Consider the following 26,532-nt stretch of genomic DNA (forward strand, 5'->3'; position numbering starts at 1 on the left):
AATGCAGTATCAATGAGTCATTTACATCCCATTTAGAAAAAAATCTCTTATACTTTTAAATTTACAGACCTCCCAAGATTTTTTTTTTCTTTTTCTTCTGCCAAGATGCTTAACATCTTGCAGCACTCAAGAAGCAAAATTGTTCTCCGCAGTGCCTGTCAGGAATAAAAATGACCTAATGAATGGTAAATCTCAGAGGCCACATACGGCTCTGACGACTGTATATGTAATGTTATTCAAAACACAAACTTCAGAGGAAAAAATGACTAACTGAAAGGAATTTAGTTTGAATAATTATAGGGTATTTCAGGCCTTTGGAAGGAAATGGTGCTTTTCTATCAAGTCCTAAATGCATGAAGTGCTTGCTCATTGCCACTTAAGGTTGGCTGGCTGCAATTTAATCAGCACATAAGCTCCATTGCTTCAGGAGAGAAAACAGCTACAACTGGTTAAGTGATATGCAGATGCAAGATATGACAATTGAGTATTTCTGCAGCAATCAGTAATTCTGTTTCGCAGGTCAGAAATGCCAAATTTGTTTCAGACTGTGGAGGTAAAATTTGAGGATTTTGTGAAATCTGAGCACTCCACCCTTTCTTTATGCAGTACAGTAGAAAATACATTTGGCCCAGATAGATTCTAGTCACATAGAATTCAGTTCATGTAGACATTATCCACTAGAATCTCCAACAGTAAAGATACCTTCATGAAAATTTTGCTGAAAACTGATTACATATAAAGAAGAAAAACCTGTACTAGTCATAGTCTTCTAATCAAGGAAATGCTAAACTTAGGTTTGGTTGAGAAGCATATCTAGAAAGAAACATTTATTAGGGAATGCATGGCAATATTTTTGTGCAGCGAAACTATTTTAGACAAATACATGAATCAATGTTTGTGCAAGAATGCTTCTTTTGTTAAAAGATGTCTCAATAGCAAAGTATTCACTGCAACTTTAACTCATGTATTTTTAAGTAGAATTCAAATGGAGTACAGACTTTAGTGTTAGAAATGGATGAGTGAATGTAGTAATCTGGTAACTGGCAGTGAGGGTTAAGGTTGTGAGCATTACTTCCTGTGGTACAGGGTTTGATTCCTTTAACCCTCATTTGCCTACTGTGTGACCTTGAGCAAACCTTTTAACCATGCATTACTCCTGGGTTGCCCCTAAAAAAGAGACAGTGTTGTCCAGTGGAGTTACTTGGTTAACATATGGGCAGTATTATTAACAAATAATAAGGACATCAATAGCCAATATGATGCACCCTTTTCCCTTATCTTGTGTACTGTTTTTAGCTGCTATAAATGGCTTTGCATCATTTTACCTACCTGACAGAATGCTACAGTAAAGACAACAGACACATTGCAACAGGAGAATCATTCTAATGAAAAAGAAGGCATAAAGAAGAAGTGAAGTAAAACTAGGATACACCATAAACATTAGAAGCAAGCAAAGAGAAAACCAGATCTGAGCCATTAGTTATGAAGGAGGACAGATCTAAAACTGGAGGGTAGGCATGGTGATCAGCCTTTAGTTATTAAGGCAGACAAATTTAAAACTCAAAGGTAGGCATGGTCAATATGGTGCTGCAGTGTTGCTTAATAATTGTGTGGGCCTGTGACACTACATTCTGCTTGCCAATGGACTGCAATAGCTGATCTGTTGTGGACTTGGGAATGGTAAGGTAGCAAATTCAGGGTCTCCTGAAAAACGAGGATTGGATACAGAAACAGAAAGCAAATGCACATTTTTTGTGGTATTGCCAACTTTACTGATGAAAATGCTGGACAGAATTGATTAAAACAGAAGATTATCAGAAACATTCACATTACTGGGTCAGCTGTCACATTCAGTGTGTGACTCTAGACTTGGTTATATTAAGTATGTGAGTTTGAGGGGCATAACCCCTCCCACAAATTGCCCCAGTGTCACAGGGACAGTATAAAAAAACACAGCAGTCCCAAATTGATAGGGCTTTTAATGCAATATTTTCTTCAAGAAAATGACATATACCCTGGCAGAAATACTTTGCAAATACAGAATGATTAACGCAATAGATCTGGCCATTCTGCTATTTATTTCTAAGCAGAGGAAAAGATCATTCTGTGCTAGAATAACAAAGAAGTGAGATTAATGAAACAGAACCTATCATGAATGAATTAACGCCATTGTCTGTCAACAGTAACAGATATCCTCATTAGCATAAGGCAAGGGAATGAGGCACATCCATGTATTTACGGCAGGAAACCTTGGATGACATATTTCATATAAATGGCATGCTGGGACTCTCACTCACCTAAGTCACTGCCCCAAACTATCACATGGTACTAAAACTACATAATGTGAATCAGAAACATGCAGAACAGATGAACCCCATTATCTCTGCAGTATGTATCCCGATAGTGGGTAGAGTCCTGATGACATCCATGAAACATTCAGGTGGATGCAATGGCCAGGCTTTGCACAGTACCTACAGTGGAAGTACAATGAGGCAGCACATCGAGTGACCAAGGTTATAAACATTTCTGTGGCAGGTAGTCTTGTTCATTCATGATGTCACAACAACCCATATTCCTTGCTCAGTGGACATACCGGCTACTAATACTGATCTTTAATAGGAATGAGTCTGCAGAAACTTGAGATCTGAAGTAGGAGATTCATTTGTCTGCAACCTGTGGGTTATGGATCCGATATCGGATCCGAACCGGCATGGTTTACCAGCTATGGATCCAAGCTCTCAGCTCCTCCCCTCACCCATAATGCCCTGCTCTACCCTCATGACCTCAGATCTCGTTTGCCGCGCATGGTGACCAGATTGTGTTTTTCCAGCTCTCCAGCTAAGTGATATTTCTTGTATCTAAAGTGCTTAAATTTAAAAATTTTTGTTAAAGTTGTGTGAAAGTGTAGGTTTCCCTATTATATTATTACTTTTTTGGTGTTTAAAACTTAATTTTAATATCCCTCCCCTCGCTGGTAGCATAGTGTGTGTTTGGGCCTGTGAGTGTTTTTTGTTACTTTACTTTTATTAGTTCTAGTAACATTATTTGTTTGCTTTTTGGGATGTCTGAGCAGACCAAAGCTATTTTTTCTAAGTGCTCTGAGTGTGGCCATAAGCTTTCCCCAGCTGATGGCCACACTCGGTGTGTTAGATGCCTGGGGGTTGAACACCTCACATCTGGATGTTCCATTTGTGCAGGGTTCAACCCCAGGGCTTTGAAGGAGCGGAGGTCCAAGCTTGTTTTGGCGGGTCTCTTGCCGCCGGACTCGGCTCTGGCCTCCGCTCCTTTGGGGGTAACCGTTACCACGGTTGTCCCCTCTCCAGCTCCCCCTCCTCCTCCTGGGACTCAACCTCCCTTTAGTGGTTCGGAGGAGAGGGAAGCTAGGAAGAAGGACCGGAGGGAGAAGCACCATAAGCGGCGGGCCGAGACCTCTGTTTCAGCCCCGCCAGCCAAGCGGGCTTCTCCCCCGGCTTCCTTGTCTGCTGGCTCTCCCCCTCCTCGGCTCCGGTCTCCAGCATGTTTTTCACCGGGACCTGAGGAGGAGGAGACCCGATCTCCGTCGAGGCTATCGAGGAGGCACTCAAGGCCTACCTCGGTAGCCTCATCGAGATCAACTTACAGCCTGTCGGATGCTGATCTGGACCGGATGATGAGAAGGTTCATCCAGGCCCAGATGCAGATGGGAGTGCTCTTGCCTCCCCTCTGGGGAGCTCGACCCCCTTTTTCAAGCCAATTGCTCCTTCTCCGACCCGCTACCCGGGTTCGGAGCAGTTGGAGCCGAGCAGCTTCGGAGCCGGGGGTGGGTCGGCGCCGATAGTACTTGGTACTTCGGATCCGACCCTGCCCTCGAGTGCATCGGATCCGACCTCTCGGAGCCTGGATCCGAGCCGGATCCGGGGATCAGTGCTCCTTCGGCGCCGTCTGTGTTGGAGCGCACTGTCCTTCAGATCCGGCGCTTGGCGCCGGCTCCGATCCACTCGGATCCGAGGGGAGCCGATTGTCGGATCCTTTGGTCGAGGTCTGCCCTTCGGCTTATGATGTAGTGGAGAGGGCCCTGTTGAGGGTCTCCGGACCCCGGCACTTGTTTCGGCTCCGTCCCGCTCCCTCTGCACTGGGTCAGGCTTCCACCATCCGCCCTTGGGACAGCCCGCTCCTGTGCCCCAAGCTGTTCCCCTGGAACAGGTTACTGTTTGCGAGGAGTCCTCTGACAGCCCCCCAGAGGATGTTCCTCTCAAGCATACGTGCAAAAGGAGGCACATTGACTCCCCCGAGTCTCTCACGGAAGACATGGATTTGGAGGAAGGGGAAGGCTCCCCACGGTCACCCCCCGAGGATGTCTCATTTGGAGACATCATGGAAATGCTCCGCATAAGGGGGGGGTGGTCTGCCCCCAAGTCTTCCTCGGACGAGTCCGTGTTCTTGGAGGCATTTGAAGCGGGCCCGTCTACCTCTTGGGTGTCCCCTCCTGCCGACTCCCTGGTGGACCTCATTACCACCAGGGCGTGGAAGGAACCGGACACCGTGGAGCCAATCCCTAAAAGGCCCGACCGGATCCTCAGTTCCCCGGCTGACCGTGCCCATTGGAGTAAGGGGCCTCCGGTAGATGCCATGTTGACGGCGGCGGCCACCAAGAGGGAACTTGCTCAGTAGAGTCCCTCAGTCCATCCCCCGAGCAAGGAGTCTCGGATGATGGACCGCTTAGGGAAGCAGATGTTCAGTTCAGCGACCTTCTCGGTAAGGGCGCTGAACTACCTGGCACATGTGATTAGGATGCAGCGCAATCTTATTAAAGAATACGCTGCATCTCCCCCAGAGTCCATGTCGGAGGAGGACAAAGTGCTGCACTCCACCCGCATGGCCACTCTCAGGTCCATTACCAATACCTCTATGCGGCTACTCTCCCATGCTACGGAAGGCTCCGCTAGAGCCGCAGGGGCAGGTCTAGTTAATAGACGTCAGGCCTGGCTCCGTCATTGTGATTTCTCAGAGCCCTTCAAAGCGTCATTTGCGAACGCCCCCTTCGATGGTTCTGCCCTCTTTGGCAAGACTGTTCGCGGCACTTTGACCCAGAGCGAGAAGGACAGGAAGACGCTGTCTGCCATCGGAATCCACTTCTCTGCACCCCAGAGGCCCTATTCTAGGAACCAAAAGGGTCAGAAGAAGATGTGGTTCCGGAAGTCGCAGCAATCCCAGCCTGCTCCGGACAACCAGTCCTTCCATGGCAGAGGAGGACAGGGAGGATGCCGCCCTAGAGGCAGAGGGGCTCCCAGGAACTTCGGGTCCAGAGAACCCTTCTCTGAACGGCCCGCGCAGCAACCCTGAGGGGTTGCCCAGCTGCTCCACTTTGGAGGCAGTCGGGGGACGTTTTTCGGAGCACCTAGCGGCATGGGAGTCCATAACATCAGACCGCTGGGTTCTCCAGATCATATCCAGAGGATACCGTATCCCCTTTCGTCACTTGCCAAAATTGAAGTCCCTCCCCGACGTTCCACCCGGTCAACGGGAGGCCGCTTTGGCAGAAATTGGCCATCTGCTAAAGAAAAGAGCCATCCAGCCCGTCCCCCAGACCAGATCGGATCAGGGTTCTACTCCAGGTTCTTTTTAGTGCCAAAAAAGACGGGGGATCTAAGACCAATTTTAGACCTTTCTCTCTTGAACCTGGCAGTTCCCAAGGAGAAGTTCTGAATGGTCACTCTGCAATCTATTTTCCCCCTTCTGGGAGAAAATCACTGGATGTGCTCCATAGACCTCAAGGATGCGTACTACCATATACTAATGGACAGGCACTCCAGGAGGTTTCTCCGCTTCCGGCTGGGAGCCAGTCACTACCAGTTCCGGGTCTTTCCCTTTGGTCTCACCACAGCCCCCAGGGTGTTCACCAAAGTATTAGCAGTGGTAGCGGCCCACCTAAGGCTTCAGGGGGTGCAGGTCTTTCCCTACCTGGACGACTGGCTCCTTACCGCCCCAACAAGGCATCTACTACTATTGGCGCGAGACTCCTTTCTCCATCTTGCTCCCAGTCTGGGCATCACTATAAATACAAAAAAATCCAACCTAGCACCCACGCAGTTCATAGAATTTATAGGTGCCAGATTAGACACAAGGAGTTTAAAAGCCTTCCTCACTGCGGACAGAGTTCAAAATCTGCAGCTCCAGGTGCGGGCCATTCTCCACTCAAGCTCAGTTCCGGCGGAGTTGGTCCTGAGGGCTCTAGGGTCCATGGCGTCTGCTATAGCACTTCTTCCTCTCGCCAGATTCAATATGCGCATCCTCCAGTGGACACTCTTAGTACAGTGGTCGTACCTTGCTCTTCCTATGCATCATCCCATTGCGATCAGCAAGGCTTGCAAGCGGTCCCTCCTGTGGTGGCTTCACTCTCCAGATCTCCACGGAGGCCGCCCATTTTGTGCTTCTCCCCCTCTCGCCACGGTGACCACGGACGCCTCCGCCTCAGGTGGGGGGCATTGCAGGCGGACCGTCCAAGGCACGTGGAACAATTCAGAGACCTTACTGCATATCAACGTTCTAGAGATGAGAGCAGTGCTCTTAGCGTTGCTAGCACTTCAGGCCTTTCTTCCCTTGGGAACAATTGCGATTCAATCGGACAACATGTCGGTTGTCTGGTATATCAACAAGCAAGGAGGAACCAGGTCTTACCCTCTTTGTCGAGAAGCCATGAGAGTTTGGGAATGGGCAATCTCCACCAATCGCTTTCTCATAGCAACGCACATTCCGGGTCGGTCCAACATCCTGGCGGACAAGCTCAGTCGCACCATTCTCACCCCTTACGAGTGGTCTCTCAATACTCAAGTAGCGGAACGCATATTCGCACGGTGGGGAACTCCTTCTTGCGATCTTTTTGCCTCTCCCTCAAACACCAAGTGCGACAGTTTTTTCGCTCTGATACCTCCTCCAGGAGGTTCCCCAAGAGACGCTCTGGTGCATGCTTGGCCACCCGATCTTCTTTATGCTTATCCCCCCTTGCCTCTGATGCTCCAAGTTCTTCAGAAAGCCTCTCGGTTGGGGTGCAGAATGATTCTCATTGCTCCGTTTTGGCCTCAACAGATCTGGTTCCCCTTCCTAAGGTCTCACTCTGTGAATCCTCCTTGGATTCTAGATCCCATTCTGGATCTGATATCCCATCCATCCCGCTTATCTCCTCCGAACCTGGACAACCTGAAGCTGACCGCTTGGCTGCTCCAGTTCCACTCTTGATCAGGACTCCCGGTATTTCGTCCCCTGTTAAGGCGATCCTGGTGGCAGCTCATAAACCATCCACTAGGAAAGTCTACCGTAGCAAGTGGAAACGGTTTTCTTTGTGGGCGGAGCGGCAAGGCCTAAACCCCTTCACAGTTCCTCTCCCTGTGGTGCTTGATTTCTTAACCACTCTTTTTAACGATGGTGCCAGCAGTTCCACGGTCAAAGTACAACTTGCAGCAATTTCACATTATCACATAGGTCATGACTCCAATCCTCTGATGTCGGCCAAGTTGTGTAAAATTTTCCTTAAAGGTACTTTTCTTCTCAGGCCCCCTGTAAAACAAGCGGTTCCTCCTTGGGACCTTTCCTTAGTTCTCCAGGCCTTGACCACCCCCCCCCTTCGAGCCGGCGGCTACGGTAGATCTGAAATTCTTGTCGTTCAAGACTGCCTTCTTAGTAGCCATTACTTCGGCCAAGAGAGTTTCAGAGCTTCAAGCATTATCAGCTAAACCTCCTTACTTGGTCATTCATCCGGACCATGTTTACCTCAGGACCAACCCGTCCTTTCTTCCTAAAGTAGCTTCTGAAGCAAACATTAATCAATCCATTAACCTCCCTGTTTTCTTTCCTAAATATGAAAACAAAGGTGAATACAAGCTTCACTCCTTAGATGTTCACAGGCAACTTAGATTTTATCTAAACAGGACGGCTGGTCATAGGCAATCCGACCAGTTGTTCATTTCCTTTGCTAAATTTAATTTGGGCAAACCAATTTCTAAAGTCTCACTATCTCGCTGGATTTCACAATGTATCTTATTGGCTTATCAAGCTTCAGGAAGGCCCGCACGGAGGGTGTACATGCCCATTCAACCCGGTCAGTCTCTACCTCGGCAGCCTTTAAGGCTAGGATTCCTCTAGATGATATTTGTGCAGCAGCCACGTGGGCTTCATCTCATACCTTTATTTCCCACTACAAGTTGGATCTTGCATCTAGGGGTAGAGCATCCTTTGGCTCCGCGGTGCTCCGGAATATCCTTCCATGATGGCCACCCAAGATTCAGGTAGCTGGGGACTCTGTCCCACAGGTTGCAGACAAATGAATCTCCTACTTCAGATTTAGAAGTTATGCACTCACCATAACGTTCCATCTGAGTAGGTGTATTCATTTGTCTGCAACCATCCCGCCCTCCTATCCCCCTGGCCTTTCAGTTTCCTGCATATGTTGTGTTACCCTTTTCAGGGTGTTCTTGCTTTTGGCAAACTCGATCTGAGGTCATGAGGGTAGAGCAGGGCATTATGGGTGAGGGGAGGAGCTGAGAGCTTGGATCCATAGCTGGTAAACCATGCCGGTTCGGATCCGCTATCGGATCCATAACCCACAGGTTGCAGACAAATGAATACACCTACTCAGATTGAACGTTATGGTGAGTACATAACTTCTAATTATTTTATTGTACTTTTTCCAAATTTAAAAAAAAAAAAAAGGTTTCTCTGTTCTTTTCAATGGTGAAAGTAGAAACTCATGTAATTCACTTATAAAAAAATCAGGAAAACTTTGTTAAATAGTCCCAGTGGGGTATTACATGAATATAGAATTTAAGAGTAACCCTGATTATAGCAAACTGTATCCTGGTACCAACAAAGATATAAACAATATGGCCATGTGGATTTTGTCTACAGGAATGCTTATTATACCAGACACATGCATATCATATTGCTATGTTGAAAGGGCAGTGAGACTGGTGTGTGTGTATGTGTGTGTGTGAGTGTGTGTGTGTGTGTGTGTGTGTGTGTGTGTGTGTGTGTGTGTGTGTGTATGCGTGCATATTTACATATGTACACACACACACACACACACACATATATATATATATATATAACCACCATGCTTAGTTTCTAAGGGGAGCACAGTGAAGGTTCTGTTGATACTTAACAGAATACTGCATATGTCACAAGTCAAAGGAAATGTTTGTTCCTCTGAGGTACTCTTGAGTAGCTCCATTTCTATGATGCCCATATGAAATGGAGAGCCTCCTGATATGCAGAAGTAAGGTTACTCTGTTGGCCTCTGCAATGTGTGGCCTTCTCACTACACAAGCATCAGCACCTCATGAAGTATGTGTACACAGAGAGATTGCTAATGGGTTTATGAGACCCCCATCACTGCTTATTATTATTAATATTAATTATAAGTAATTAGCCAACAAATGGTAAATTGTTTGGAATCAGGGGCACCCATATTACTTGTTTGGTCTGTAATTATACTTGCCATTGAGCTCTTTTGCCACTGTAGACCATTTTGGATGTGAAACCAATAAATCTTGAAGCATGAAATGTAACCATTATGGCAAACAACGCATGACTAATTTAAACTTTTGCACGTCCCATCTCTGCAGTAGTACTACTGAAAGCATGCTAAACCTCCCATTTCTTACCATTAAACATGACAAACTTCCAGAGATATTTGTTTCAGCTAGTAAAATATACATTAATTTGTTGTGAGTGCCAAACACCATGTGTGTGTACAATGACTGCACTTAAGAGAAAAATTAAAATTACATATTACAGATGAATGGACTAACAGTTTATTTCCATCTGATAAAGGTACTATATCTATTTATATTTTTTTAGTTATGTCATAACAATGAATTAATATTTTAGTGGTTGTTGGCATTGAGAAAAATAAACTCACATTTATACATCAAAATGGTAGGTCACTTAACAACACATTGTGCATTTCTGATATATTTGTCGTTATTCCAGTTTAAAGCTGAGACAAACAGATTGACCCTATATAAAAATTAAAAAACTGTAATGGGTCCCTCCATCTCACATGACTTCTAGCTCCACAATTGTGAAATATAAGACCACGCAACATGCTTCTTCTTACTACGTACAGAATGGTGGCCAAACCAGATCCATAATTCGGTTTGCACCAAACAATTTGCCATGTACAAGGCCACTGGTTAGTAGTCAGTAAAATAATGAAATTCCATTTCCAGCCATTGAAATTCAAGAAGTTATGCTGGTGATTGTGACTATTTCCACAAAACACAGTGATTCCATTATATACTTTCTGATTTATACAGGTAGATCAAAAGCAGATTTTGTTCATCTTTACACATTCATATTTAAATCAGATTCCAAATACAGAACATTAAATAAAGGAAACTTGCAGAAGGAATGCAAATGTTGTTAAGTATAGATGCCAGATTTTATGCATAACCTTGTTTTTACCAATACTTGGTACTAATTGTAGAATTTTACAATATTTTCTGAGGAAATGGATAAACAGTGGACTTGAGCATGAGTTTACAAAAACAAGGCAATGCCTCAACTGGCAGATGGCTGACAGAAATATGAAGTAAGACTGTATTAATGTCTGTTAGTTGGTAGGGGGAAATGAGCAATGAAAGTTATGCCTGTGAAATCCACAGTTAAGTTTTAGCCTAGCAGGACTGAGCCTTGACATGCAGAAACAAAAAAAATCATACTTAAATATATAGGATTATGATTGGGTCTCCAATTATAACCTTGCTTATTATGTGTTCAAGATAGGATGTGAAGAGATTCATCTTGAGAGCCATGTCAAGCTTTACTTGCTTCATATACTACTAGTTAAGAAAGAAAAACGGAAAAAGAGCTGCGTTTTGCTAGCTTTCAAAGACACAAAGCACATGGGGGCACTGTCAGAAAGATAGTGTAACATGTTTCGTTATGTTATGGAAAGTCAAGGACAGATTACTGACGTAGTTAGCAGGAAGAAAGAAATCTAGTTTTAATACTGTTGCTGCTGTTTGCTGTCCAGTACTGGCTAGTTTTATTGCAAAACCCAATCTTAACAACTGAAGCAGGGGTGTTTAACAATTGTTAAGATCTGGTGTTGCACTATAGAAGCACTTAACTGTTTTTTTTTTCATGATATCAGAGCATAATCACCATGCTCCATACAGTAAAAAATGATTATGCTTAAGAATGTAAAGCAGGCATGTTCTTTGTACTCAGGTCAGGCTATCCCTGGATTTTATAAAAATTCTCACCACTCATGGTAATTCCTTACTGCGGTAGTTCAATTACCACAGATGTGGGAAAATATAATTCAGAGACAGTTATGGCTGCAGTGAGAAAGACCTCATTATCAGCCCATTAACAAGTTTCTGAGTCACACTCGAGCTAACACTAGCACTGTTAGTCCTGACAGCAGTTGTGCTGTGTTTAGCAGCCCATGCATCTCATTGGCAGATGCACCTCCCATACAGACATACACAGTCAACTGAACATGCAGCAACATGCAGACATTCAACCGCATTTACATTCTAGCACACAAATACACATACAAAACAAGCAGACACCCAGACTCTCGATTTTCTACCTATCCTCCCAGTGTGACTGCTAAGGTAGACACACACACACGCATGCGTGCGCACGTACACACACACACACACACACACACACACACACACACACACACACACACACACACACACACACACACAGCTTCAGTCATGCCCCTAAAGATACCCTGCCACCCCTATGTCTTTGCTAAACTTGCCTGCACTGCAAATGCTTTCATCAGAGTGAATGAGTTGACTACCTTCTTTTGACAGTTTTCACTTTTTCCTACAACAGTGACATTTTTATGCAGCAAGTGATTCTCTGAATCACTCAGCAGTGTAAATCAGGAGCCACTGACATTTCCAGGGCAGACACCATTGACAATTAGCATTAGCCACTCTCCCAGATTGATGTATTGTAATGCAGCTATGTCAGTGAGACTGCTTTCAGCACTAACGCCCCAATAGTGAGAAACATCTTTGGTAGGAAGGACTAAGAAATGGAAAGGCTTACTGCAAGGGGGGGGGGGGCTGTATTAAGGCTGCTTCCTTTTGGTAAGCCTTTCTGAATTCCACACCATTTTTTTCTCCAAGCATCTCAACGCAACTTTATGACTTAATGAGGTAAGAATCTTCCTGCAAATATTTAACTTAATGCTTGCAATATAAACATGTGAATAACTTGCTGAGAAACAGGCTTACACATTTAAACATTTTATCACTCTATGGGGCAGCAGTTGGAGATGATGTAATATACTTGCACGTGCAAAATTTGGAGAGTTGTATACATTTTCTAAATGTGACGTGTATTTGGCAGGACAGCAGTACAAAACTAAATTTTTTTGGCTTCACTCCTGATTTTCTAAGCAATTTTTGAAAGATAATAATAGTATATTATAATCACTAGGTCACCAAAGAATTAGGAGTGCACACTAGCTAAAATAAAATATTTGAATTATTTTTTTAATACAACAATAAAGAGAAAGAGAAAACGATCAAACAAATGACTGGGTAAAGGATGTAATGTGAAGGATGCTTCAGATAGTAAGAAAATTAGTTTGACAGTATATTCAAAAGTGTATTAATAAAATAAACGTAAATATGGACTGCTGGTACTAAATGAGGGTACATTACATGACTGAGTTTGATGAAGGGGAAGGGGATAAGAAAAAAAAAAACCTTTGCTCACATGCTGTTGATTGAAGGAAGGAATTTGTTTTCTTGGTCCTTAGCAGATGACATCCAGGTAAAACAAAGAAGCCAGTATGCAACTTTTAGTTGCTGTTACTTATGTGCAAACAGCACAACTGGTTTACAAACAGGGTACACAATACTCTATAAACCTTTTTTTTTCACACAGTGTTTTAGTATAATTTGCCAAATGTGACCCCAAAGCAAGAAGCAAAAAGTTCCTCTACGAAACATTGAGTTATAGCTAGATGAACCTATAACAGGATAAACATTGCTGAAAGCTTTGCCAAAAAAAAAAAAAAAAACAAAAACAAAATGGAATGAAAAACATTTTTGTAGGAGGGCAAGCTCCCCTACATCCCCCCACATGAAGGGCCCCCCTTTTGCTTAGATATATATTAAATGCATGGCTGTAAAACTATGCAGAGTATTGAAAATCCACAAAATACGTTGTAGATCTATAGTGAATCTATAACAGAAAAGCACAGTGAATGATTTTCTAGGAGAAACTGCAAATGATGAAGTACAACTCATCCAGTTCCACTTGAGCTACAATCAAGTTCACTTTACCCTTGTCCAAAGGTAGGGAAGCCATCTGGCATATTATTATCTTACAGATATATGCTTTATCCTGCTATTACTGCTCATGCCTGGTCTTTCAGTTCAGGTACAGAATCATGTCTCACTTAAGATGGAGCCAGTTCACAAGCCATGTTTTCAAGTGCACCTGGGAGATAAACACAACAAGATTCTGTTATGTGGGAGGGGCTTGTGGATTTGTAAGATCACATTGGGCGGTATGCATGAGAGTGCTCCACAGATGGGTGGAAAACCCCACTGGACCCTCGGGGGGTAAGCAAGCCTCCCTGAATATATATCTACCGACTCTGATAGTATTATACCTTGGAGGAAAGGGAACACTGAAAAATAGCATTCTTGGAATTTGTGTATGTAAGTATACATTTTAATTCATTCAGTCTCACTATTCCAGGAATCAAACTGAGAAGGGTGGTTAGAATGGATGAAAAGGGTGGCTGCCTCTTGGTGCAAAGTGTTAAAGGGAGCAATTGGCATTTGCAGATGGTATAGTACTGCAGTATTAAATGAATGCTGATACAATAATTGCAACTAGAGGTGAAATACTGAAACACGTAAAGTGTTTCATTGGGTGGGATTGTTACATTTGTAGCAGAAGACTTTGATTGTTGGTTCTTACTTCAAAGTAGTTATTTTTTCTCCTCAACTTAGAGTTGAGGAGTGCCAGACCTGGGAACTGAACCAGTTGCTAGATGAACCAGCTACAGCTCTGCTCACACTAACAAGCCCTGGGATATCAAACAGTTACCTTTTTGCTATACATTGTTTCTTCTAAGTAACTACTTATATTTTTCTTTAGAGAATTAAGAATTCACCTTTTTTGTTCAAAGGGGGCATTCCAAGAGGCAAGTTGATTAATTAGAAAGCTGTGACCCTACTTTTTATGTTGATGGTGTGTCTGTGCTTGGTGAAACAGTCAATGCAGTAGATTTGTGGGCAAAGAAAGAGATATTTTGTACTGTTTGGATTAATGGGAGTCCTATTATTACTGTTCAGACCTGGTCTTTCAGTTCAGGTACAGAATCATGCCTCACTTAAGATGGAGCCACTTCACAAGCCATGTTTTCAAGTGCACCTGGGAGATAAACGCAACAAGATTTTACTATGTGGAGGCTTGTGGATTTGTCAGATCACATTGGGAGGTTTGCATGAGAGTGTTCCACAGATGGCAACATTATAGCAAAGCAGCATCAGTGTCTTAAAGTTACAGATCTTGGTACAATACGTCAATGGAAACAAAGATAAATGGATTGTTATAGTTTAGAGAAAATGACTTTGCTAAGTATTCAAAAGAGAGAGAAGGTCAACAACAGAATGACATTGACATTACAGGTATATACATCAGCCAGACAAGCAGATCTTGCAGTGATGATCTGCACAAAACCTTCCAGACAATGGTAGCTTCCCCATCTGCATGACTACTACTTCTGCCACTAGTTTGTGTGTGTGTGTGTGTGTGTGTGTGTGTGTGTGTGTGTGTGTGTGTGTGTGCAAGTTGATGTACAAATGTGCGAGTATGCATTCTTGGGATAAGGGTGATGATAGCCAATAGGCTGTCATATGGCTTGAAGCAAACATTTGGGAAAGAGAATTATCTGTGCTTTAGACTGAAGCATTGCATGTTGGCTGGCTAATGCATAGCCATGTCTGACCCAGCTCTGTTTGAAATGCTACATCTAAAGAAATCCCAGTCCCTCCGCACCAGATGCTCCAGAGACCTCAACCTCATTACCACAATCAACAGAACATGCTGGAGGGACAGGTTCATAACTCAGAGACTGCCCATGCTATGGAATAGACTTCCCATGCATGCAAACAGAGCACCTCACTGGCCCTCTTCAAGAGAAATCTTGATGAGTGGATGGGAAATAGAATTCACCCCGGGGATCACTCCAGTGGCTCTACTCGACAGAGGCACTGGGAACTAATGTTGGGTGGCATGATGCCATGGTAATCCTAAGGGCTAGGCTTGTAAAGGCTCCAGGGCCATTAGCCTAGTATACATCTATGGACCTATAAAACAAAGCAAGGTGCCTGTGCATAATCTCACCTCTAGCCTATGTCATCGAAAGGGGTGCTATGTGTTTGTGTTTGGTTGTACCTTGGAAAACAGAGTAGGTGTTATGCCAAAAATGCTCATATACTGTTTTGCAAACTGCAAATAGCAGCAACACTTCAGTCCTCTGGTATGGTAGTAACTTTGATTTCTAGCAAAAGTCCCAATACCGTCAACGAGTGGACTGTAAGACTGAATGGAATTATCCCCTTCTTTAGAGCAGAATACTAAAGAAATAAAGAAGTGGTTAAGATTCAGACTTCAGTCACTGATCAGGTTTACTAGCCACCCCTGATTCTTATTAGGTCACCCCTGGTAGTCCATACCTTTCAACGTCTAAGTGTAAAATATCTGGACAAAGCCTAAAATAATGGAGGGGCAAAGGCTCAAAATCAGGGACAGATTTTAAATATTGTTCTTATACACTTAGAATGTTGTTATATTAATAGCTTTAGGATTAGCATGCATGTTTTGAAGGATATGAAGTCTGAAACTCAAACTTATGTCATTTGTTAGTTCCTTCATCTGTCAATGATTTGCCAGAAAGTCACAAATTCTAAGGGGGCAGACCAAAAATATGGACACAAATCTGGACATTTTGTAAAAATCTGTATAGTTGACAGGTATTCTTGGAACGTATTAGCTATTAGAAACAACCTGTCCACTCCTCTGTACTCACTTCAGCTCTCCCTCCTAAGGGAAAGTGTGTATTATGCACTAATAAGGCTTGGATTACAGCATGCAATGCATAACCTACTGGTCTTTAAGTGCATTGCTTGATTTTTTTTCTCTGTGCCACTATGCATTCCATGATGTTCTGTCAGGCCTGCACACTCCTGCTAAGGGGTGCTCCCCTCCTAGCCTTAACCAGCTAAGTATCTCCTAACAAAATTCCCTGACATCCTCCCATAGTTGAGTGAGCTCGTATCATCACCCTGCCAACTGCACAAAGCACTCAGGCTTGGTAATCTAACTGATGTTCATGGTGGTGTGGTGAGATCCATTTCCTAGTGGTGTGGTGAGATCCATATCATCACTGTTACTGGTGCTGGGCCAGCAATTAGATGTGTCAATGCATCTATGTAAATGGGCGTAAATATCCATGGTATAAGTGGACTGCATGTCTTATATCTAATGTGTTGTTAACATGGGGAAATGTTGAGATTTCATTATACAATTGAAAAAGTTTGCTTTTTGAAATCTCAAAAGAGTGTGGCGTTGGTAATTAGAGAGCTGGATGTTCTGAGGGTAAAGGTAACCAGTTTGTGGTCTGACTTCACTACTGATGTGACAACCAAGGAAAGAGAACATGCCCAGGTCATGTTTGTGAAAACTAAGTCCCTGAAGGGATTTTGGACAATACGATCCATGGAATTCTAGTTAACCCAATCTAAGAAACGTTGTGCATATCCAACATTAGAATCTCTTACAGTTATATGCTAGATGTTTTCATGATTTTGTGAGGCCACAGAAGGGGGTCAGTAACAAACTGTAAGTTGAATTTCTGATTTACATAGTGTTAGCTGAAGATAGACAAGTTTATGCGGGGGAGGGGTATTGGGGGTCATAGGATCTCACCTTGAAATGGACAAAATCCCTGGTGAATACCGAGAGAGCTCCACCATTACAAGTGGGCTTGAAGGTATGACAAACACAGATGCGGTGGTCTCACTACACTTGAGCCATGTCTCAATGACTACACAACCTAGACTCATTATAAAAGCAAAAGTGCCTTAAAGTCACACAGTTTGTTATTTGGGCTCCTGGCACTGAGAAGGGCCACGCTGATGTTGTCCAATTTCTGGTTTCATTTGTTAGGTTGGTATATTCATTAGATGACCTCTACTTAAAAAAAAACATGAAGGGGGCAGCAAGGGCTTTGGTCAGTATGCTGAAGCCCTTGAATAAGTACTGTTATAACTCTGTATAGATGATAGTGCCATCTTTTTGAGAGTTTAACAAATTGTGTGCGTTCTTTTTAAAGTTAAAGCACCAGTGCTGCATCATCTTATTTTTATTGTGGCACAATATATGTGGTTGCAATTCATTCTGAAGAGCATTACTTTGTCTGACAAAGTGAACTGTAGGGTAGTGTGTGTAAATTTTGAACTTAGTGATCTCCTTTTCTACAGTGTGTTTTTGTTGAAAGATGTAAGTAGATGTGTACCGGATGTGTGAGTGTATTTGCACATTACAGAAGAGGGTTAGGCCAGCACATGTTTAGTGCATGTGTAAGTGTTTGTGGGCTATGATAAAGGCAGGGTTAAGTAAGGGGATAGATTTAATGTTTTGTCACTATGTATTTGTGCATAGTGTGTTTGAGCTGTCTTGTGTAGATGTACTGTTACAGAAAGGGTTTTTCTAATGTGGTTAGGGTTAGCATGCATTGCTAATGTGATATTGGGGGTGGGTGTAGCCCCATGACATAATGTGTGTGTATATTTTATATATATATATATATATATATATATATATATATATATATATATACATACATATATTGACACAGACACAAACACACACACACACACACACACACACACACACACACACACACACACACACACACACAAATAGGTACATTATTTCCAATAAAAAAATAAAATATAATCAGAGCAGGATTTATCATACACTGCTTTCCAAACCGGAGATGTATGCAAATACATATAAAGGAATAGTACACAATAAGCAATTCAATAATGGCCAACAGGTTTTATAGAGAAGCTGAAGATAAAGCAAAAAGAATAGAAACACCGCTAAAAAAATAAATAGATACATTATGGAGATTTTTGAAGACCTAGTTGAACAAACAAAGATGCTAAGTGGATAAGAGAATTAAAAGCAGCAGCAATGAACTCTAGTGTAGATCATGGAAATTGGATGAAGTAGCCACAGAAATTGAAACAAAATTAAGAAAATCTCCTAAATGGAACACCACAGGCCCAGAAACAGTAATAACTTCAGGCTGGAGGCATTAATATCTTTATACAATGATTTATCTTTAAGTTAGAATTACTTATATGTACATCCTGAACAGATACAGACTTTGTTAACAACAGGAAAGATGATTCTCCCTAAGAATGAACCTGCAAGCCATTCTACATTCACTCATTGTACAGACCAATAACTTGCTTTCTAGCAATATACAAATTATATGCTAGAATTTATGCAGACAAAGTTTATAGTCATTTAGAAAATAATTAATTATGACAATAGAACAAAAGGTAATAAAAGTAGATCATATCGAAAAAGGATAATAATAATAATAATATAGGTCATGTGGGTTTCCTTTGGGTGCTCCGGTTTCCTCCCACATTCCAAAGACATGCAGTAGGTGGATTGGACACTCTAAACTGGCTGTAAGTGTGACTGCATACAAGTGAGTGATACAAATAAACTACTGCAGCAGAGGTAGCCACTCAGCAGTGTAAACCTTGGCTGGAGATGATTGTCACTGTTGAAGTGACACCCCGACCCCATGTGATAATGGGAAAAAGGGGTTGAGGATGGATGGATGGATGGATGGACTGATATGGGAAAAGGATAATTTGCTACTAAATAAAGCCATAACAAGAGAATTGTAAAAAGGGGAAGAATATAAGTATGGCATGGATAGAGTACAAAAAAGCATTTGACAGCATCCAACATTCATGAATAAAGGAGTGCTTACAGATGTACAAGATACTTCCTACACTGAACAATTACATTGCAGTGACAAGAAAATAGTGGCAAACCACTTTGCAGCTAGACCATGATGAGGGACAAATTATTATTTCAGGGGTAAGAATTCTAAGTGGGATATTTCATGGTGATTCTTTATCACTGTTGTTTTCTCTTACCCTTAACCTGTTGCGCTATTTACTTAATATGTTAGGATATGGTTATAGTTTTAACTCCTAGAAACCAGTATCGTCTAAAGATAGATCATCTACTTCTTGTCGATGGTTTAAAATTGTATAGTTCATCACATAAGGATCAGAAAGCACAACTAGAAATGGTTAAAACGTTCTTAGAGAAGAATGGTGTTTGGTCTTGATAAATGTGCAAAAGTAACATTTATAAAAGTAAAGCTGTAGCACCTAAAGAATATCAACCTGGGACAGGACTGTGCTATAAAGGAACTTGATAAGGATGGGGTATATAAACACTTGGGAATAGATGAAGGGTTAACAATAAAACATGAAAAAAGGGAATAAAAATCACTAAGGAATATATCAGAAGACTAAAGGTAACACTGAAAACTGCTTTGACATTCAGGAATAAAGTGCATGCAATAAATCAGTTTTCTGTTCCTTTTTAACTTACAGCCTCATTGTGATTGACTGGCCACAAACACATTGAACCAGTTAAACAAGTAAACAAGAAAAATGCTTCATTCTATTCAAATTATATGTAATAACTAGTACATTCTACGATTATACATCCCTCGTTCTGAAAGTATAGGCATCCTCAAAAATGACTACATGTATAGCTCTGCAGTTGTGGGGCTGCGTAGATATTTGCTGAAAGATGCAAACATAGTGTACACTTTCTGAATTCAAGAACAGCCCTACCACAATGCTTGTGCTGTCTATTCACTCAGACAGGTTGCGCAAAGTATACACTTTGTGGTAACCTTTATGAATCTTGTAATCATTACTTAGTTTATTAGAAGCATTTCCGAATAAACATGGAATGAAAATCAGACCTGAAGTAGACAAAAACTAGATAGCAAGTGAGTGTTGAAAAAAAAAAAAGACAAAAACAAAAGAAAGATTACATGTTCATAGGTAAGTACTGGGCTAGCTGCGCTTGTGGGCCATTTTAAGCCTAGCCAGTTTCCTTTTTGTGCTCATATTAACCTATCCCATTTGGTTAGGGACTGACCTGCCCATCCCGTGGTCGATAATTATTTATTAACCCTAACGAAAATTGCTAGAATCATACCGTAGATGATTTGCAGGGGCACATGCATGGGATAAAGCATTTTGGAGCTACTTCTGTCCAATACCAGTAAAGGAGGCAATCCTGGGGTACATTGTCTGTTTCACATCCATAGATTCAAGTTGTGCTTGAATATGAATAGGGATGAACTCTATGTGGATGGGGAGTCTGTTCCAGAGCAGCAGTATCCTCTGCAAGATATACCTGTCCTCCAAACCATTCTGTAGATGTTGCAGAAGAGGTTTGGACCCCCAGACTATAAAGAAAAGGATCAGATGAGAAGTAAAATAAATAAACTTGGAAAGTCCACAAATTGTTTAGAGATCTTCTGGAACAATATCATGCGACAAATTCTTGACACAAGAATGGATAAGGACAGGTGAACTGAAGCCAAAAAAGGCAAATAATGGCCACCCAAGATAGTAAATGTTGGTTTATAGAGTCTATATAGCAAGTGGGATAAACAGACAAATATAGGTTGTATACAAAATAGAACTGGAGACGGCTGTACATCTTACTACTGGGTGTGATATACTAATAGCTGAGGGTCTATACACTGATATACTACTGGCTGAGGGTCTGTACACTGATATGCTAATGGCTAAGGGTCTGTACACTGATATACTAATGGCTGAGGGTCTGTACACTGAAAGATAGAATAATGTGGCAAGAATGTCACATTGGAGATTGTCCAGAAATTGCAATATAGAAAAAGACAAGCAGCACTGGAAACATGAACCACAAAGCATTACAGAGAATAATGAATTTATATCACATGGGATTGCCCATTACCAGCAGTTCAAAAATATATATGCAAGGAAACCAGGTGAACCACTAGTACATGAAAAGAAAACAAAAGTAGCATTGATTATTATAATTGCTAAAGCCAGTGATCTTACAGACAGAGACAAAATCTTAAAATACCAGTATTTGCAAGCAGAAACAAGAGCATTGTGGAAGAAAGATACACAGACATTTCCAATAACAGTAGGAATAACTGGACTAATAAAAAAAAATTACAACCTTACTTAAATATGCTACCAACATATGTAACCCCATATGAACAGCAGATGGAGACAATTCTGGGCACATTGCGGGTGCTAAGAAGAGAACTCTTGGCTAACATTAGAGATTGAAACAATACTAATTTGATGAATTTTAAACCAAACCTTGACTCAGGAATGGGGTTCCATTCCCTTTATGGTATAAGAAACACATAACACTTGGTTAAATTAAACTGAGAAAACTGCATTATAATGAGAGAGGGGTAGAACAAGAATGTAATTTGAGATGATGATGAAGGATTACTTTATACAAAAGGTGGTGAATGATTTAAACATGTTTTCTACATAGGCAGTAGGGTCAAAAGCAGTGATTTAATTCAAGAATGTATAGGAGAGACATAAAGCAATGCTTATACAAATGTGAGTTTGTGTGCATGTGTGTAAAACTTTAAGGCAACTGGGAACTACTGCATATTCAATAAGTAAATGACAGATCAAATGGGCCATGCAGTCCTTGTCTGACATCAAAATCTATGACTCCATGGTTGCTGGGAAAATAACCTGCATGGAAGTAATGCTAAAATGGTCATAAGGGAGGGAAGTAGCAGGCTGAAAACAGAAGATAATGCAGATAAGCACAGAGTGCTGTATTGTACTTCAACTAAGATAATCTGAGAGCAACATGCAAGCTGGAAGAAATGATTTGAGTAAAACAGAGGAAAAGGATTATATATATCTATCTCTCTCTCTCTGTACATATATATATATATATATTTATACACACACACACACACACACACACACACACACACACACACACACACACACACACACACACACACATATGATTATTCCCTTAAGTTCTATCATGCAAGACAGTCTATGTAAGAGCTATAGTTAAACCACAGAAAAACTGGTTGTTTGGAAACAGGAACAAACTGTAGCAAATGAGAAACCATTTGCACTATACAAGAGCTACTGTGAACAGTTCTGAAGGGTATGACAGGAGAAGAACGACTGCATGAGTGTGTTTGCAGAGCAGGGTATACAGGCGATGATTGCTACAAAAGGCTTTTAGTGTGAGAAGAGAATGTAAGTAGAGACAGAGTGAAGGAATATAGAGGTCTGCTATGGACAAACTGCACTCTATTGGTGGTAACCTGGAAAGGGGAGGTTAAGCCGGTCTTAGGGAAATCCTGCATTGAGGAAAGAGTAGAAGGATCCTGAACAATCTTATTAAAGGGGATGGCAGGGTAAAATGGATGGACTCAAGGGAGATTGAGCCAGAGAGAAAAAAAGATAAGAGAAAAGGGGTTAACAGGAGCTATTACAGAAGTCACTACAAAATAACAGTCAGAAATAATGACCCCTTTATTCTTCTTCATACACTTGCATGCATTTGTACAGATGCAGGCCACTAACATCTCTGGCATACATAAACACTGATCAGCGTGACTCTATCTATGTAGTCAGGCTGATGTGACTTCAAGTAGTTATGTACAACCTCTGCTTTCATAACAGAAAAGAGAGCCCCTAAGTGTGCAACTTCCATTTGCACTTCGAGTCATTAAATTAACTGATGTCAATAGCATGTCTTTAATAAGGAACAAAACATGCAGACAACTACACTAAATGGATGAATTTCAAAGAACAGCAAGTGCACCTGTGTAATTGTATCTATCAGTCATGGTGGGCTAATTACAGAAACCTTAATGATGACAAACCAGCACATGCTGGCAAAGTGCCACTGTAATGAGCATCTTGTCGAGGGGGATGGGCTCGGACCAGTGACTTGGTGATAGCAAACTGTGCTGTCTCCATGGTGACTAGGTCCAGATATTAGCTAGGGGAAAACGGATATGCTGTACAAATAACATGCACTGGCATGCAGCATTGTCCAACATCTCCAAGGATTCTTTGAACACCGTCTGGTGTGAGCCCCAGTGGAGTATGTAGTAGGCAGCAAAACCTAATGAGAACTGGTAACCAGGGCAAAAAAAGGGCCGAATGCAATTAAATCACGAGTGGAAAGAGCTAGAGCTTCTGTACTTTATACTTGCTTGAGGTGAGCTATCTAGGCAAGCCACATCATTATTACTGTTCAGCAGTGCTAAAATCATACATGCTATGTCTGACCATTACAAGAAAAAGAGATATTATATTCTATATTTCAATTGATTTTTGTGACAGAACTTTAAAACGCCTCATGCTTCAGCTTTAAAAGTGGCATCTGCTGGTTGTGCCTTCACCATTCTGATTCTGTTGAATGTAATTAGATGTGAAGGAAAGATAGAAAACTGTGTACAGTGGCCCTCAGGGAGTAAATGATCTTTGAAAAGAATTATGTTAATCTGACTAGCTGTCTCCCCTGCAGCTGTTCTGGGTGTTGTTTAGGCTGAAAACGAATAGGTGCAAAGACAGAGTGCATCTGAATGACAATCTGCTCTTTACAACACTAGCAGTTAAAGTCTTTGTATTAAAAAAATGTTAATCCGTGCCTGACTTTAAACCGCTTCAGATAATTACAGAAAGAATAACTTTCTATCTGTTTTAATGATGTGTTGCTTATGAATGTTTACAAAGTGCCGATTAAGATGTGAAATTTAAAACCTGTTAAAATGTCAGGAATCCCCACAATGCTTAGAAAATAAATACCTTTTAACAAGCATGAGCAGGGGAATGAGTCGGTTTTATCAAGGGGTGGTGTAGGCTTCTAAGTCATTATAGTGAAAGATGCCACTGTGATGCCCAACTGAAAAAAAAAAAAAAAAAAAAAACCCTCTGAACTCAATACCCTGTCACTTGCAGGAAATATGATGCTCCATATAAAAATAACTGTAGCTTATCTATACTGAAGGGGAGTTTAACATACATACTGGTGAAAAAGCAAGTCAGGTTAGTACATCACTAATCAGTCAGGTATATATGCATTATGGTCAAATTGCCATATGACAGAATGAGAAAAGACTGAATTGCAGAACAGTGAAATGGCTTGTTATTGGAAATCTGGTAACGCAAGGAGTGTTCTTCCAGGAGGGCAAGGCCAGCTGTGTCCCAACACCCACTAAATACTACATATACACCAACTCTGAGATAACTCCACATTGAGGAAATGGCAAACACCTGAGCCCAAGAAATGTCAATTTTCTGATGAAAAGCCATTTTAATGTTCTGGACTTTGGCATTCAGCCACTTGGTATTATGGCAGTTCGACAATATGATAGGGGCACAGTCATATGTGCTACAGAGCCATACATTCATTTACCTTATTTACTGAAGTTCTGAGCCCAATCCATACCATTAGACATCTGGTCCAGACAAGTTTTATTGTGTAGTACAAGTACATAACAGCAACACTCGGTTTCTTAAGGATTATCTGCCTAGAAAGCTGGATGTCTTGGGATCGAGTCTCAAATGGGAGCTAATATTAACCTTTCACTTCTTTGATATTAACAGTGCATAATCATAGAGGCGTGTGTGTGTGTGTGTGTGTGTGTGTGTGTGTGTGTGTGTGTGTGTGTGTGTGTGTGTGTGTGTGTGTGTGTGTGTGTATCTCTGTATATGCATGCATGCATGTTGCAGTTTGAACTTAATCACCATGCTGAGGGTTTAAAAGCTGAAAAACAGAACTCTTAAAAGAAAACGCAGTACCCATCTGACCAGACTCTCTTGTTGGTCCAGTGACAGTGATACCAGCTGGTTATGCTGGAGGTCTTGGGTTCAAGTCACAAATAATATCTGATATTATCCTTTCACATCCATGATTCTAAAACTGCCTGATAAGCAGTGATACTAGCTTAAAGTGCTGGACCAGCCTGGCAAGTGTAGCATGGTGGAGAGGTATGATGTTATTATATATTGGCCCAAGAGTGTATGATTTGCAAAAGGTGGCTTCTCCACATAGTTTTAGCCCTTCTGATCTACAAAACTGAGATGGACACTCCCTTGCATATTTGCATGTAACCTGTTCTCTCACAGAATGCATAAATAAATGGCCTTTTGCCTAGGGCATAAGATATTAAAAAAATATTACCCTTATATAAACTTCCATTTTATCAGTACATTCTTAACCTTTAGCAAAAGGACATCAATGTATGTAACAGACTTCTTCCAGTCCTACAGCACTTGACTGTGTACAGACCACCTCCACCCACATACACACCCACTCACACAATTTCTGAAATGCTCTTTCAGTCAGGAAAAATGTGTGGCCATCACAATTAAAGTTAATGTGGAAAAGTGAATCTGTTTGGAGTAAGTGAATACCTTAGCTGAGATCACAAATCCCTTGTCACTAATCTTTGAAATGCTTAGAAGAATCCTAAAGTTTGGTCCATTTGGTGATTCATTAAAATACATTATAAGAAAAAAGCACTTTGATGACAAATGTGCACAGCTTCAACAACAACAGACTAAGGTAAATGTTCTGAGTGCCTGATTAGTAACTCCTGCAACACCTTCCTCTATAAGAGAGAATTGTTGAATACCTGCCCCACACATATCTGAATTTTCTTAATATTTAGAAACAATGATTTCTATGACTCCCCACACTGTCTATGATAAAATACTTTCTTATGCTACGGCTGAACTCATTTCCACTGTTCTCGGCGTCTCTATCTGTTCCCTCACAAGTCTTTTTTAAGGTGATCCAGCTGATGCACCACTGTTATTCTTCTTTACCATGCCATGCTAGTATACACAAATAAACACTCAAAGACAGATGTAACTCTTAAGACAGAAGTGGGGAACTTCATGACACCCATGCAGATGGACAATACAGTTACAACTGCTGAATCCTACACGAATGCACTCTATAAGCACTTACATGAGTGCATGGATCATGCTATCCCAAACAGAACCAAGACGCTATCCTCCAAAAAAAAGGAAGCCAATCTGGTGGTCCCCTGCCATAAACAAACTGTACAACAAAAGGAAGAAACTGTTGCAAAAGAGAGTAAAATCCCATGAGTGGAGGAGCTCCCTGGTCAGCCTCAGTAAGAAGCTGAGATCCCTTATAAAATCCTCCAAAGCTAGCTTTGAAAACAAAATCACCACTAAATCCAAGGACAACCGCAAAGCATTCTATAGCTATGTCAAGAAACTAGATGGCAACACCCAGATCTGCTCTGAGTTACAGCACAAAGGCATGAAAATTACAGAACCAACTGATATTGCCAACATCTTGGCAGATAGGTTCAGTGCTAACTTTACCCCCCTCTCACCCCCT

Source organism: Protopterus annectens, chromosome 8.part0 (genome assembly GCF_019279795.1).
Source record: "Protopterus annectens isolate FY-2018-M chromosome 8.part0, PAN1.0, whole genome shotgun sequence".
NCBI classification, from domain to species: Eukaryota; Metazoa; Chordata; order Ceratodontiformes; family Protopteridae; genus Protopterus; species Protopterus annectens.